This window comes from Bison bison, unplaced genomic scaffold, assembly GCF_000754665.1.
Source record: "Bison bison bison isolate TAMUID 2011002044 unplaced genomic scaffold, Bison_UMD1.0 scf7180017864224, whole genome shotgun sequence".
Classification (NCBI taxonomy): Eukaryota; Metazoa; Chordata; class Mammalia; order Artiodactyla; family Bovidae; genus Bison; species Bison bison.
In genome coordinates this window covers 886173-897141 of record NW_011494796.1, presented here as the reverse complement: position 1 = coordinate 897141, position 10969 = coordinate 886173, and the positions used below count along the sequence as shown (strand labels likewise).

General features: G+C 39.3%; 1 protein-coding gene across 1 annotated transcript in view; it reads left to right on the top strand.

The window, feature by feature from the left end:
- The window catches only part of ATP10A (ATPase, class V, type 10A), a gene marked incomplete at its 5' end in the record, with an annotated part of 181888 nt that overhangs the window by 35764 nt on the left and 135155 nt on the right, over positions 1-10969 (top strand). The gene's annotated exons all lie outside the window — the stretch shown is intronic.

The following is a 10969-nucleotide window of genomic DNA, read 5'->3' as shown; positions in this document are numbered from 1 at the left end:
CCCCCCCACACACACACCCGTCCTGGCCCTTAGAGTGTGAACTCCACAGGGTCCACAGAAGCAAGAGCTCAGCTGGTCCCTTGAGGGGCATATGCCTTCCTCCCAAAATACAGTATATTTTAAAGAACAAATAATGGCAGAATGCTCATTAACCATTGCCTCACTTATTTAAGACTGTTTTACTGGGTGCCCCATTTTTACTCATGTGCCATATGTATGTGTTTGTATGGTAAAAACCCTTGTCAAAGTAGGTTTAGAGGGAACATATCTCAACGTAATTAAACCTATTGAAAATTAAAGCTATGAAAACCTATAGCCAAAATAATACTCAACAATGAGGAGCTGAAATCCTTCCTGCTGAAATCTGGAAAAGATAACTATGCCCAGTCTTACTTCTTGTGTTTAGCACAGTATTGGAAGTCCTAATCAGAGCAGTCAGACAAGAAAAAGAGAAAAGTATCCACATTGGAAGAGAATAGATAAGGTTTATGTAGATGACATAATGCTATATATAGAAAACTAAAGACTCCACACAGAAGCTATTAGAACTGATAAATTCTGCAAGGTAGTAGGATATAAGATTAAAACACAGAAATCCATTGCATTTTTTTCCCCCACTAATAAAGCATCAGTAAGAGGAAGGAAAAAAAAATCCCTTTTAAGATAATATTAAAAAAAATCTCTGAATAAATCTAACCAAGGAAGTGAAAGACTTCTATGCTGAGAACTGTAAGATATTAATAAAGAAAAATGAACATGATTCAAAGAAATGGAAATATAGCCCATGCTCTTGGGTTGAAAGAATATTGTTAAAATGGCCATACTACCCAAAGCAGTCTACAGATTTAATGTGATCTCTATTAAATTATCCATGAAATTTTTCACAGAACTAGAGCAAACAATCTCAATTTATATGGAACCACAAAAGACCCAGAATTACCAAAGCAATGCTGAGAAAAAAGAACAAAGATGGAGGCATAACCCTTCTAGATTTCAGACAATACTTCAGAGCTGCAGTAATCAAAGCAATGTGGTATTGGCTCAAAATCAGACATAAGGATAAATGAAACAGAATAGAGAACCCAGAAATAAACCCACACCCATACAGTCATCTCATCTTCCACAGGAGAGGCAACAATACACAGTGGAGAAAAGACAGTTTCTTCATGTAAATAATGGAGTTAGAATATTCCCTTCTTATACAAAAATAAACTCAAAATGGCTTAAAGAGTGAAATATAAGACATGACATGAATATTCATTGGAAGGACTGATGCTGAAGCTGAAACTCCAGTACTTTGGTACTTGATGCAAAAAGAGTCAACTCATTGGAAAAGACCCTGATGCTGGGAAAGATTGAGGGCGGGAGGAGAAGAGGATGACAGAGGGTAACATGGTTGGATGGCATCACCAACTCAATGGACATGAGTTGAGCAAGCTCTGGGAGTTGGTGACAGACAGGGGAGCCTGGCGTGCTGCAGTCCATGGGGTCGCAAAGAGCCAGACACCACTGAGCGACTGAACAACAACAGCTACATGATAAAGCTCCTAGAAGACAATATAGGCAAAACATTTTCTGACACAAACCATACCGAAGTTTTCTTAGTCAGTCTCCAAGACAAAAGAAAAAAAGCAAAAATAAACAAATGGGACATAATCAAACCTATAAGCTTTGTACAGCAAAGGAAAAGTGAAAGTGGGAGTCTCCAAGACAAAAGAAAAAAAGCAAAAATAAACAAATGGGACATAATCAAACCTATAAGCTTTGTACAGCAAAGGAAAAGTGAAAGTGAAGTCGCTCAGTCGTGTCCGACTCTTTGCGACCCCACGGACAGTAGCCTGCACCAGGCTCCTCCGTCCATGGGATTTTCTAGGCAAGAGTACTGGAGTAGGTTGCCATTTCTTTCTCCAGGGAATCTTCCCGACCCAGGGATTGAAACCAGGTCTCCCTCATTGTAGACAGACACTTTACCATCTGAGCCACCAGGGAAGCAAAGGAAGCCATAAAGAAAACCAAAAGACAGTGGGGGAAAATATTTTCGAACAATGTGACCAATTTGGGCTTAATTTACAAAATATACAAATAAATCATACAGTAGAATATTAAAAAAAAAAAAAAAAAAAAAACAACAGCCCAGTCAACAAATGAGCAGGCCTGAATAGACATTTCTCCAAAGAAGACATGCAGATGACCAACAGGCATATGAAAAGATAGTCACCATCACTACTTATTAGGGAAATGCAAATCAAAACTACAATGCATTATCACCTCACACCAGTCATAATGACCATCATCGAAAAGTCTATAAATAATAAATGCTGGAGAGGGTGTGGAGCAAAGGAAACCCTCCTACACTGTTGGTGGGAATATTAATTCATACAGCCACAATGGAGGACCGTGGGAGGTTCTGTAAAAGACTAAAAACAGTTACTATATGATCCAGCAGTCCCACTCCTGGGCGTATATCTGGAGAAAACTAATTGAAAAGATCCACGCACCCTCGTGTTCATAGCAGCATCCTTTACAATAGCTGAGACACTTCATGGCCCTAGTGGTAAAGAACCTGCCTGCCAATGCAAAAGACATAAGGGACACTACACAGATTCAGTCCCTGGATCAGAAGATCCCCTGGAGGAGGGCACGGCAACCCACTCCAGTATTCTTGCTTGGAGAATCCCATGGACAGAGGAGCCTGACAGGCTACTGTCTATAAGATAGCAAAACATGATGGAAGCAACTTAGCATGCATGCAAGACATGGAAGCAACCTAAGTGTTTGTCAGCAGGTGAATAGATAAGGATGATGTGGTATATGTACACAATGGAATACATTCAGCCATAAAAAGAATGAAATATGCCACTTACAGCAACATGGATGAACCTAGAGATTATCATACTAAGTAAATCAGACAGAGAAAGACAAATATATGATATCACTTAAATTTGGTATCTAAAATATGATACAAATGAACTTGTTTACAAAACAAAGACTCAGAGTCACAGAAAACAAACTATAGTTACCAAAGGGGGAAGGAAGGGGAGGGATAAATTAAGGGTTTGGGATTAACATATGCACACTACTGTATATAAAAGAGATAAATGTCAAGGACGTATTGTATAGCACAGGAAACTATATTCAATGTCTTATAATGACCTGTAATGGGAAAGAATCTGAAAAATATGAATGTATGTATATATAAAAAACTGAATAACTTTGCTGTATACCTAAAAGTAACACAACATTGTAAGTCAACTGTACTTCAGTAAAAACGAGGAGTATATTATTTAAAGTCCACGTATGTTTGTGTTTTCCAACTTTGCATCTGTTATTGATTTCTAAATTCATTCCATTGTAATTAGAAAACATAGTTGGTGTGATAGCTATCCTTTGAATGAACTGAGTGTTGCTTCGTGGCCTGGTCTATGATCAGTGCTGTAGACTATTCCATGTGCATTGGGAAGATGTGTATCCTGCTGTTGTTGGGTGGCGTGTTCTGGAGTTGTCTCAGAGATCTAGTTCATTTATACTATTGTCAAATCTTCTATTTCCTTACTGAGTTTCTGCTAGTTCTATTGATTATTGAAATTAGGTGTTGGAGTCTCCAACTCTTAACTGTTTGTAAATTTCATCCTTCATTTCTGTTAGTTTTTGCTTCATGAGTTTTGGACCTTGTAGTTAGGAGGATTTAAATTTATTATGGTATGACTTCGTGACAAATTAACCCTTTTATCATTATAAAATATCCTTTAGGTTTAGTACCAATTTTTGTTTTAAGTTTTCTAGTCTAATATTTGTATAGCTAATCCAACTCTCTTTTGAGTACCATTTGCAAGTTATACATTGTCTGTGACTGTTTCGTACTCTTGTGGCAGAGTTAAGTTGATGGGAAAGAGATCTTACAGCCTGCAAAGCCTAACAAATTTACTCTCAACGTCCCTTGCAGAAATTTGCCAACCTCTGAAATGTAATAAGTAAGTAGCTATTTAAAAATTTTTTTGACATAGGAAAAGATCATAAAAGGAGTCAGCTTAAATTTTCCTTATTGCCATGTGGTTACTTTCAAAGCTCTTGTTATTGTACAGTTGCTAAGTTGTCTCTGACTCTTTGTGACCCCATGGACTGCAGCACGCCAGGTTTCTCTGTCCTTCACTATCTCTGAGAGGTTGCTCAAACTCATGTCCATTGGATCAGTGATGCCATCCAACCATTTCATCCTCTGTCGTCCCCTTCTCCTCCTGCCTTCAATCCTTTCCAGTATCAGCGTCTTTTCCAATGAGTCAGCTCTTTACATCAGGTAGCCAAGTACTGGAGCTTCAGCTACAGCATCAGCCCTTCCATAGCTCTGATGTGTAGAGTAAATTCATTGGAATGTTTGGATTGTGAGCTATGTTATGCTGTGGCAATTTTTTTTTTTTTTTTGCTGATTACGTTATAGAAATTAAGGATCAGTGATAGCTTAATTAATTCAAGCAATATTTTTTTGTGCTCTGAATAAATTATATAGTTACTTCCTTGAAAAAATATTATACTTGGAAACAAGTATTTGAGTCCCTTAAGTTTAAGCATTTGACATGTTGTATTTTGAATTTCTGACTCTAAGGAGGAGGAATGCCTGTGTAAAGGCACTGACCCTAAAGGAGGACACCTGGAAGAATTCTTCAAGATTCAGTGACTTTGCCTAATTTACAGTGAAAAGCAAAAATGAGTATGTTATTCCATCTGATGGAATGTACATTACAGGTAGAACTTTATCATCACCGTAGTGTTGCATTTAATTACAAAATTTAAAAATACCCTTTAAATTCTTTAGCATCCTTCTTCTAAAGAGCCCTATTTGGTCTTGTTCTCATTTTAGAGATAAGGACTCTGACCCTGGGAAAGATTAAATAATGTATACCCACCCGGATTTCCATCTGTGACTAGGTAAACTGGTTGAACCACGGCAATGAACAGTGTCATACTTGCTATAACCTGGGTGGATTTAGAGAGTTTGGAGAAAAGAAAAAGCTGATAGTGTGTGTGCATTTGGGCAGTTGTCCTTGCAAAGTAAATTATTTTATCAGTTGTTTTTAGACACTTTTGTAAGATTGTGTTAAGTGCAATTTCATTTCTCAAAATTAATAGTATTTTCATTTCAATAGTCTTCATGCTTTCAAAGTTGGAAATTGATCTGTTAAGCTAATCTATTTAGATAAGGATTTACTTTCCAATGGGATATGGACTGCATTGTTTGTTAAAAGAGTGAGGGAAGATTGCATTATATGATAGATTACATAGACTAGTAGATCTATTAGATTATCTATCAGATCTATCAGATTATCAAATTCTAAGGTGGAAGCTACAACAGAAATTCTCACACCCGTTTTTATAGTAGGCTCTTCTGCTTCTAATGAGGATGATGCTTTAAAATGTGGAGAACTTAAATCTTTTCACATCTCAAAAATTCATATGGATAATACAAAAATACCAATTTTTCTCATTTAAAAAAATTTTTGTAATGCCATATCATTTCAGAAATGTGAAGCACAATAGCTGATGTAGCAGGTTAGTGAGACTAACCAAATCTGTAGCATGGTTGATGCTTTTAAATAGATTTAAATAGATATTAAAAGCATGGCAGTATTTTTGAAAATATAATACTAATGTATATTCTTAAAAAACTTGTATTTTTAAAGAAAATTCTGTATTTAGTTCATTCTTATTGTGCCCATCATTAACATAAATTTGAACTTTTGTCTTATATAAAACCAATTTATTCTTTGAAGTGAAGTGAAAGTCACTCATGGACTATACAGTCCATGGAATTCTCCAGGCCAGAATACTGGAGTGGGTAGCTTTTCCCTTCTCCAGAGGATCTTCCCAACCCAGGGATTTAACCCAGGTCTCCTGCATTGCAGGCGAATTCTTACTAGCTGAGCCACCAGGGAAGCCCTTATTTTTATATTCTTTAGGCACAGTCAGAAAGGAAGAACTTTGAGTTCATTTAATTTTTCGTACTTTTCCCCTTTTGTTTTCAAAGTGAAACCAGAAAAGTGACGTAAATCTAGTCATTTTATTCATCATAAATTTTATTGCTCTGCAAGTTCTGTTCACTAACTTCAAATGTTTTAAATTCTAAATTTTAACAATGATTGATAATAAAGGAACAGGTATATCATTACTTTTAGAAATATTTTAAGTTTTCTTGTAAGTTATTTACTTTAGTCATTCTAGATCCTCTATGATGGAAATTTCTGGTTTAAAAAGATTTGCATAATTTCCCTTCTTATCTTAAAACTCCTTCCATAAGACACAAATGTCAGAGTAAGCCTCAAATTGTCAGGCTACAATTGGAAAGATAAAGTTTGCTTACATTTGCAAGAGTTGGAACTGAAATGACCATCAGTTTAAAGCATAAAGGTAAACAGACTCTGTAAAACAAAATGTGTTATCCTCAGCAGGGAAGCTCGTTGCTTGATAAAGTTAACATTTTCCTCTAAAGTGGCTAATAAATAAAACCAGCCTCTTAACATTTCAGACATAGTATCATTTTCATGGAAAAAGGTATTTTTCACATGTGTAGAATATCTGATTATTACAGTAAGCTTAATAAAGGATGTTTGCAGAATTCACTCTTGAGTTTAGTTTTGGTCCATGTCCTGTAATAACCAGGAGAGATGACCTGGTGTGTTGGGTGAGAGTTGGAAGACGTGGGCTCTAAGATTCTTTGCCATCAAGGATTCTGCAGTGTAAAGAGCATCTGCTAATAGATAGCAGAGTTGGTGCATTGATGTTTTCCATCTTCTTCCTGCCCGGCCACTCCTGAGCGTGAGAGGAGCTGGTCGGCGGGGCGGAAGGTAGTGCCCAGGAGGAGGATGTATCCCCAGGAGGTGCCGAGCCTGCAGGCCCCAAGATGCTGTGACGGGTGGCTCTGCGCTGCAGAGGCCAGCTGGCCCCTGGTTCCCATTTAGGTAGTACTGGCTGCATTTCCCGACAAAGTAGACATCGACATTTTTATAAATGTCTTTTTGACCACTGAGGGCAGTGGTTATTGTTGTCCAAGGTTTGAGACCTTGGCACTCCCATGGAACGGGCGTTCACTCTGTAGATGCTATTTTAGAAGGGTCCAAAAGAGAACCTTGAGTGGGTTGCAGAGCCACAACCCCTCCTTGATGCCATGAGAAACCAGTGCCGTTATGAAATGAGGAAACAGGCGTACGTGTGCAAAAGTGGCTGCAGTGTGTGGCTGTCTCGTCACATCTCTTGGTCCCCTCCGTGGTATGCCACACAGATTTTTCCTGGTTTGGAATTCGAGGTTATGTTCAATCATTTTGCATATTGATCATCTCAACTGATAGTAACCTCGGTTAATTGGGTTAGGTGAATAGGCATTCATTTCCATTTTTGGTTTTGTTTTGGTGGAGCACAGCTGCCTGTGTTATATGGTATGTAACTTCTGAGAGCCCACTGGTTTAAGGTCAACTTGGTGGTGGGTGGAGAGAGTTCAATGTCATCAAACAGATTTTAGCAAACAGAAGAAAATTTCACTGGAATATCCTTTTTTCTTGCAAAGACGTTCTAGCTTGTTGAGAGAAGCTTCTTACATTACTGTTCTACACAAGCCAGGTGGACATTGTGTTTGGGACGGATACACCTCACACCACCTGGGGAGATATTTGTGCACAGATGTTTAGCTTTTAAACAGTAGTTGCAGACTCTGAGAAACTTCACAATGCCGGGCTGTGTGGCTGGCTCTGCCTTTATCTACTGTCTTTCCTCAAATTTGGAAATACAGAAGTTTCCTCCTTTTATACCTAAAATGCATTCTCAAATCAGAAATAGTTCCAAGGGCTTAGTAGTTCCACAGTGGCTTAATTTACATTTAAGAAGGCTTATTCATTTATCTTTTGAAGTAACAGACTCCCTTCCCCCAGTTTGAAGACGTGGAAGCCTCAGGGATTACAGGGAAATATGTATTTTCCACAGATGCTTAAAAAAATTCACAGGAAAATGAGGCCTGGGTTGGTGTGGTGGTGCTGAGGAAAAGGGCAGATGAGGATTCGGACTGCAGACCTGGAGGACTTGCTGTGCAGCCGTCACTGTTGACACCAGGCCACGGGCACTGCTTCTGTGCAGGCGGATTTCCACCCGGCCTGATGGCCCTTCTGCCCAAAGGGTTTCTGTTTCCTTTCCGAGAGTTTAGATCTGCCTGAATTGAACTCTTTCCACTTTTCTACGTCTGAAAAAGTTTTCATTTCTTTTTTGTTTTCAAAATATGTTTTCACACATTATAGATGGACAGGTTTTTTCTTTCAGTACTTTGAAAGTGTAGTTTCACTGTCTTTTCTTGCTTCAGTGTTTGCAATGACAAGGTTATCATTGTACATAATGCATTTTTTCTCTTTTTATGATTCTGTCACTGCTTTTTAAGCAGTATGAATAGATTCGCCTGGGGCGCTGTTTTCTTCCCGTTTCTTGTGTTTGGGATTTATCTAGTGTTTTGAACCTGTGAGTTATAGTTTTTGTCAAATGTGGACAATGTTTGATCATTATTTCTTCATTTGTTTTTCTTTGTCTCCCTCACCCTGCCCCGACTCTATTTCAGGCAACTGTATGTTCTGCAAGAGTCAGACACGACTTAGCGACTAAACCACCACTATAAGTTTCCCAGAGCTAACTGGTGCTCTTTTTTATACCCTCCCATCTTTTATTTTTTCATTGTATAGTTTCTATTTCTGTGTCTTTGGGTTCATTAATTCTTTTTCTTTTATGATGTGGGATCTGCCATTTATCTCATCCAATGGTCTTTTCACATCAGACTGTAGTTTTCAAGTCTAGAATTTGATTTGGGTCTTCGTTTTTAAAATATGTTCCAAATGTCTTCTTAACAATTTCATCTTTCCTCTAGTTTCTTGAACATGAGGATTAGTTATCACAGCTGTGTTAATGTCCTGCTCATTCTATCATCTGTATCACTTCTGCATCTGATTTCATTGCTTGGTTTTTATCTTTGTGACTGGTTTTATTTTCCTCCTTCTTTGCACGCCTGTGGTTTTTCACCAGGTTGTGTTGTGAATCTTATTTTATAAGCCGTTGGACACTTTTGTTCATCTTGAACTAAGACTTTCTACCCCAGCTGGTGACAGCAGGGACTGTTCCTGGACCACTTGGAGCTTCTCGGAGAGCTTTCTGTGCTTTTTTCCAGGTAGTTCTTTCGCTGGCCCTGGGTCATTTCCTTAGCGGAAGCCTCAGGGGACACTCCGTTGGCCTCCCGAGCAGCTGGCCTCTGGGCAGCCCTCTCTGTGCTCTGCCCTCACACTGCCGTAGCCTTTCTCTCCCAGGACCCTCAGTTCTGTCCCCCACTGCCCTGAGGAGACCGAAGTCTCTGCCTGGTTCCCCATCCTGTCTGCAGCCCCACCCTTCAGACAATAAAGTGGGCAGGCATGGGGCTCACCTTGACTGTTCCCCTCTCACAGCTTCTTTCTGTCCAGTGCCTGGAAACCAGTTTTTAAAATTGTATTTTGTCCCAGCTTCTTCTTTGTTTCAAACAGGAGAGTAAATCCTATACCTTTATTCCGCTTGGTAAGAAGTAGAAATGGATGATCATTTTTGGAAATGAAATTATACTTTGTCTTTTCTAAAATTCCAGTGCAGAGATTAATAGTGTGTTTTGCTGCTGTTCCACAGCCAGAGAGTAAATAGTACAAGGTCTCAGAGCAGCATATTCCCCTGTGTTCAAAGAAAAATAAAGACAGCCCAGTATTCAAAAAATAGCTTGTTTTAATTTGAAGTGGAACAGAATGAGTATTTTTTCCTCAGTGTTCAAGTCAGATTGCTTGTAGATAAATCAAAAGGCTTTGATATCATTAGCAAAGCATTCTTGCCAGCCTGGGGACAAATACAACTGTTCTTGGAAAAGGTTTGTGGGTGTGCTTAGGGCTTCCTTGTTATTTTCCCTCCCTTTGAGTGGATAAAGAAGCTTATTTATTTTTATAGTAATGTTTCCTCAAAGTGATTGTGTAGCAACAGTAGAACATAACACTCTACATTTCAAAGCAGGAACACATTGAGCTTTGTACTCGGCCCAGGGCATGATATCCAAACTACAGAAGTGTTTAACATGGTAAGAAGCTGAGTGAGGTTCCTGTTTCCTGACTTGTTTTTTAAGTGTGGTTGATACCATGCTCTTGTTAGAGGATAGTCAGAAACAGAACACCGGTGGGTTTTTTAACTGCCTGCTGCCTGTCAGTGTCTGAGCACGCCGGGTGGGCGCGGTGGCTGTCATGCTGCCTCCTGTAACGGTTTGCTCTGCGTGCTGGGCACGTATGTCTGCTGCAGAGGCGCCCCGCGGGGTACTGTGCGCCCGTGTGACCGGCATCTCCCAGCCTTGGCCTCAGTTTCCCCTGCCTCACAGGGTGGAGGCCAGGACTGTTTGCACTGTTTTCAGACTGGCACAAACATTGCTTGCTGTAGGCAGGTAAAGCCCCGTGGACATAGAAGTTGAATTTAGGTTGGCTGCTGTTTTCTTTGGGCATCTTTCATCGTGTATTTTTAAAAAGTATTTATTTGTTTTTGGCTGCATTGGATCTTAGCTGCAACACGTGGGACCTTTGCTGTGGTGCGTGGGCACACGGGCGTTGTTGCCTCCTGGCATGTGGGATCTTAGTTTTCCAACCAGGGATTGAACCTGTGTCCCCTGCATTGGAAGGCAGATTCTTAACCACTGGACCACCAGGAAAATCCCCATCATGTATTTTTAACTTGCAAAACAGTCTGTGCTGAGAGCTCTGTTGGCACTGTTACACTTTGAAAACAAGCAAATAAATATGTGTGTGTATATATATATATATATATATATATATATGTACATACATATATGCATTTCCCAGAACATCTTTTGTTTGAAGAAACCATAAAATATGCAGGTGAGAGGACTTGTCTGTCCTTGAACGGCCTGCTAGGGCTTACGTCGTCCATTTGGTGATATTCC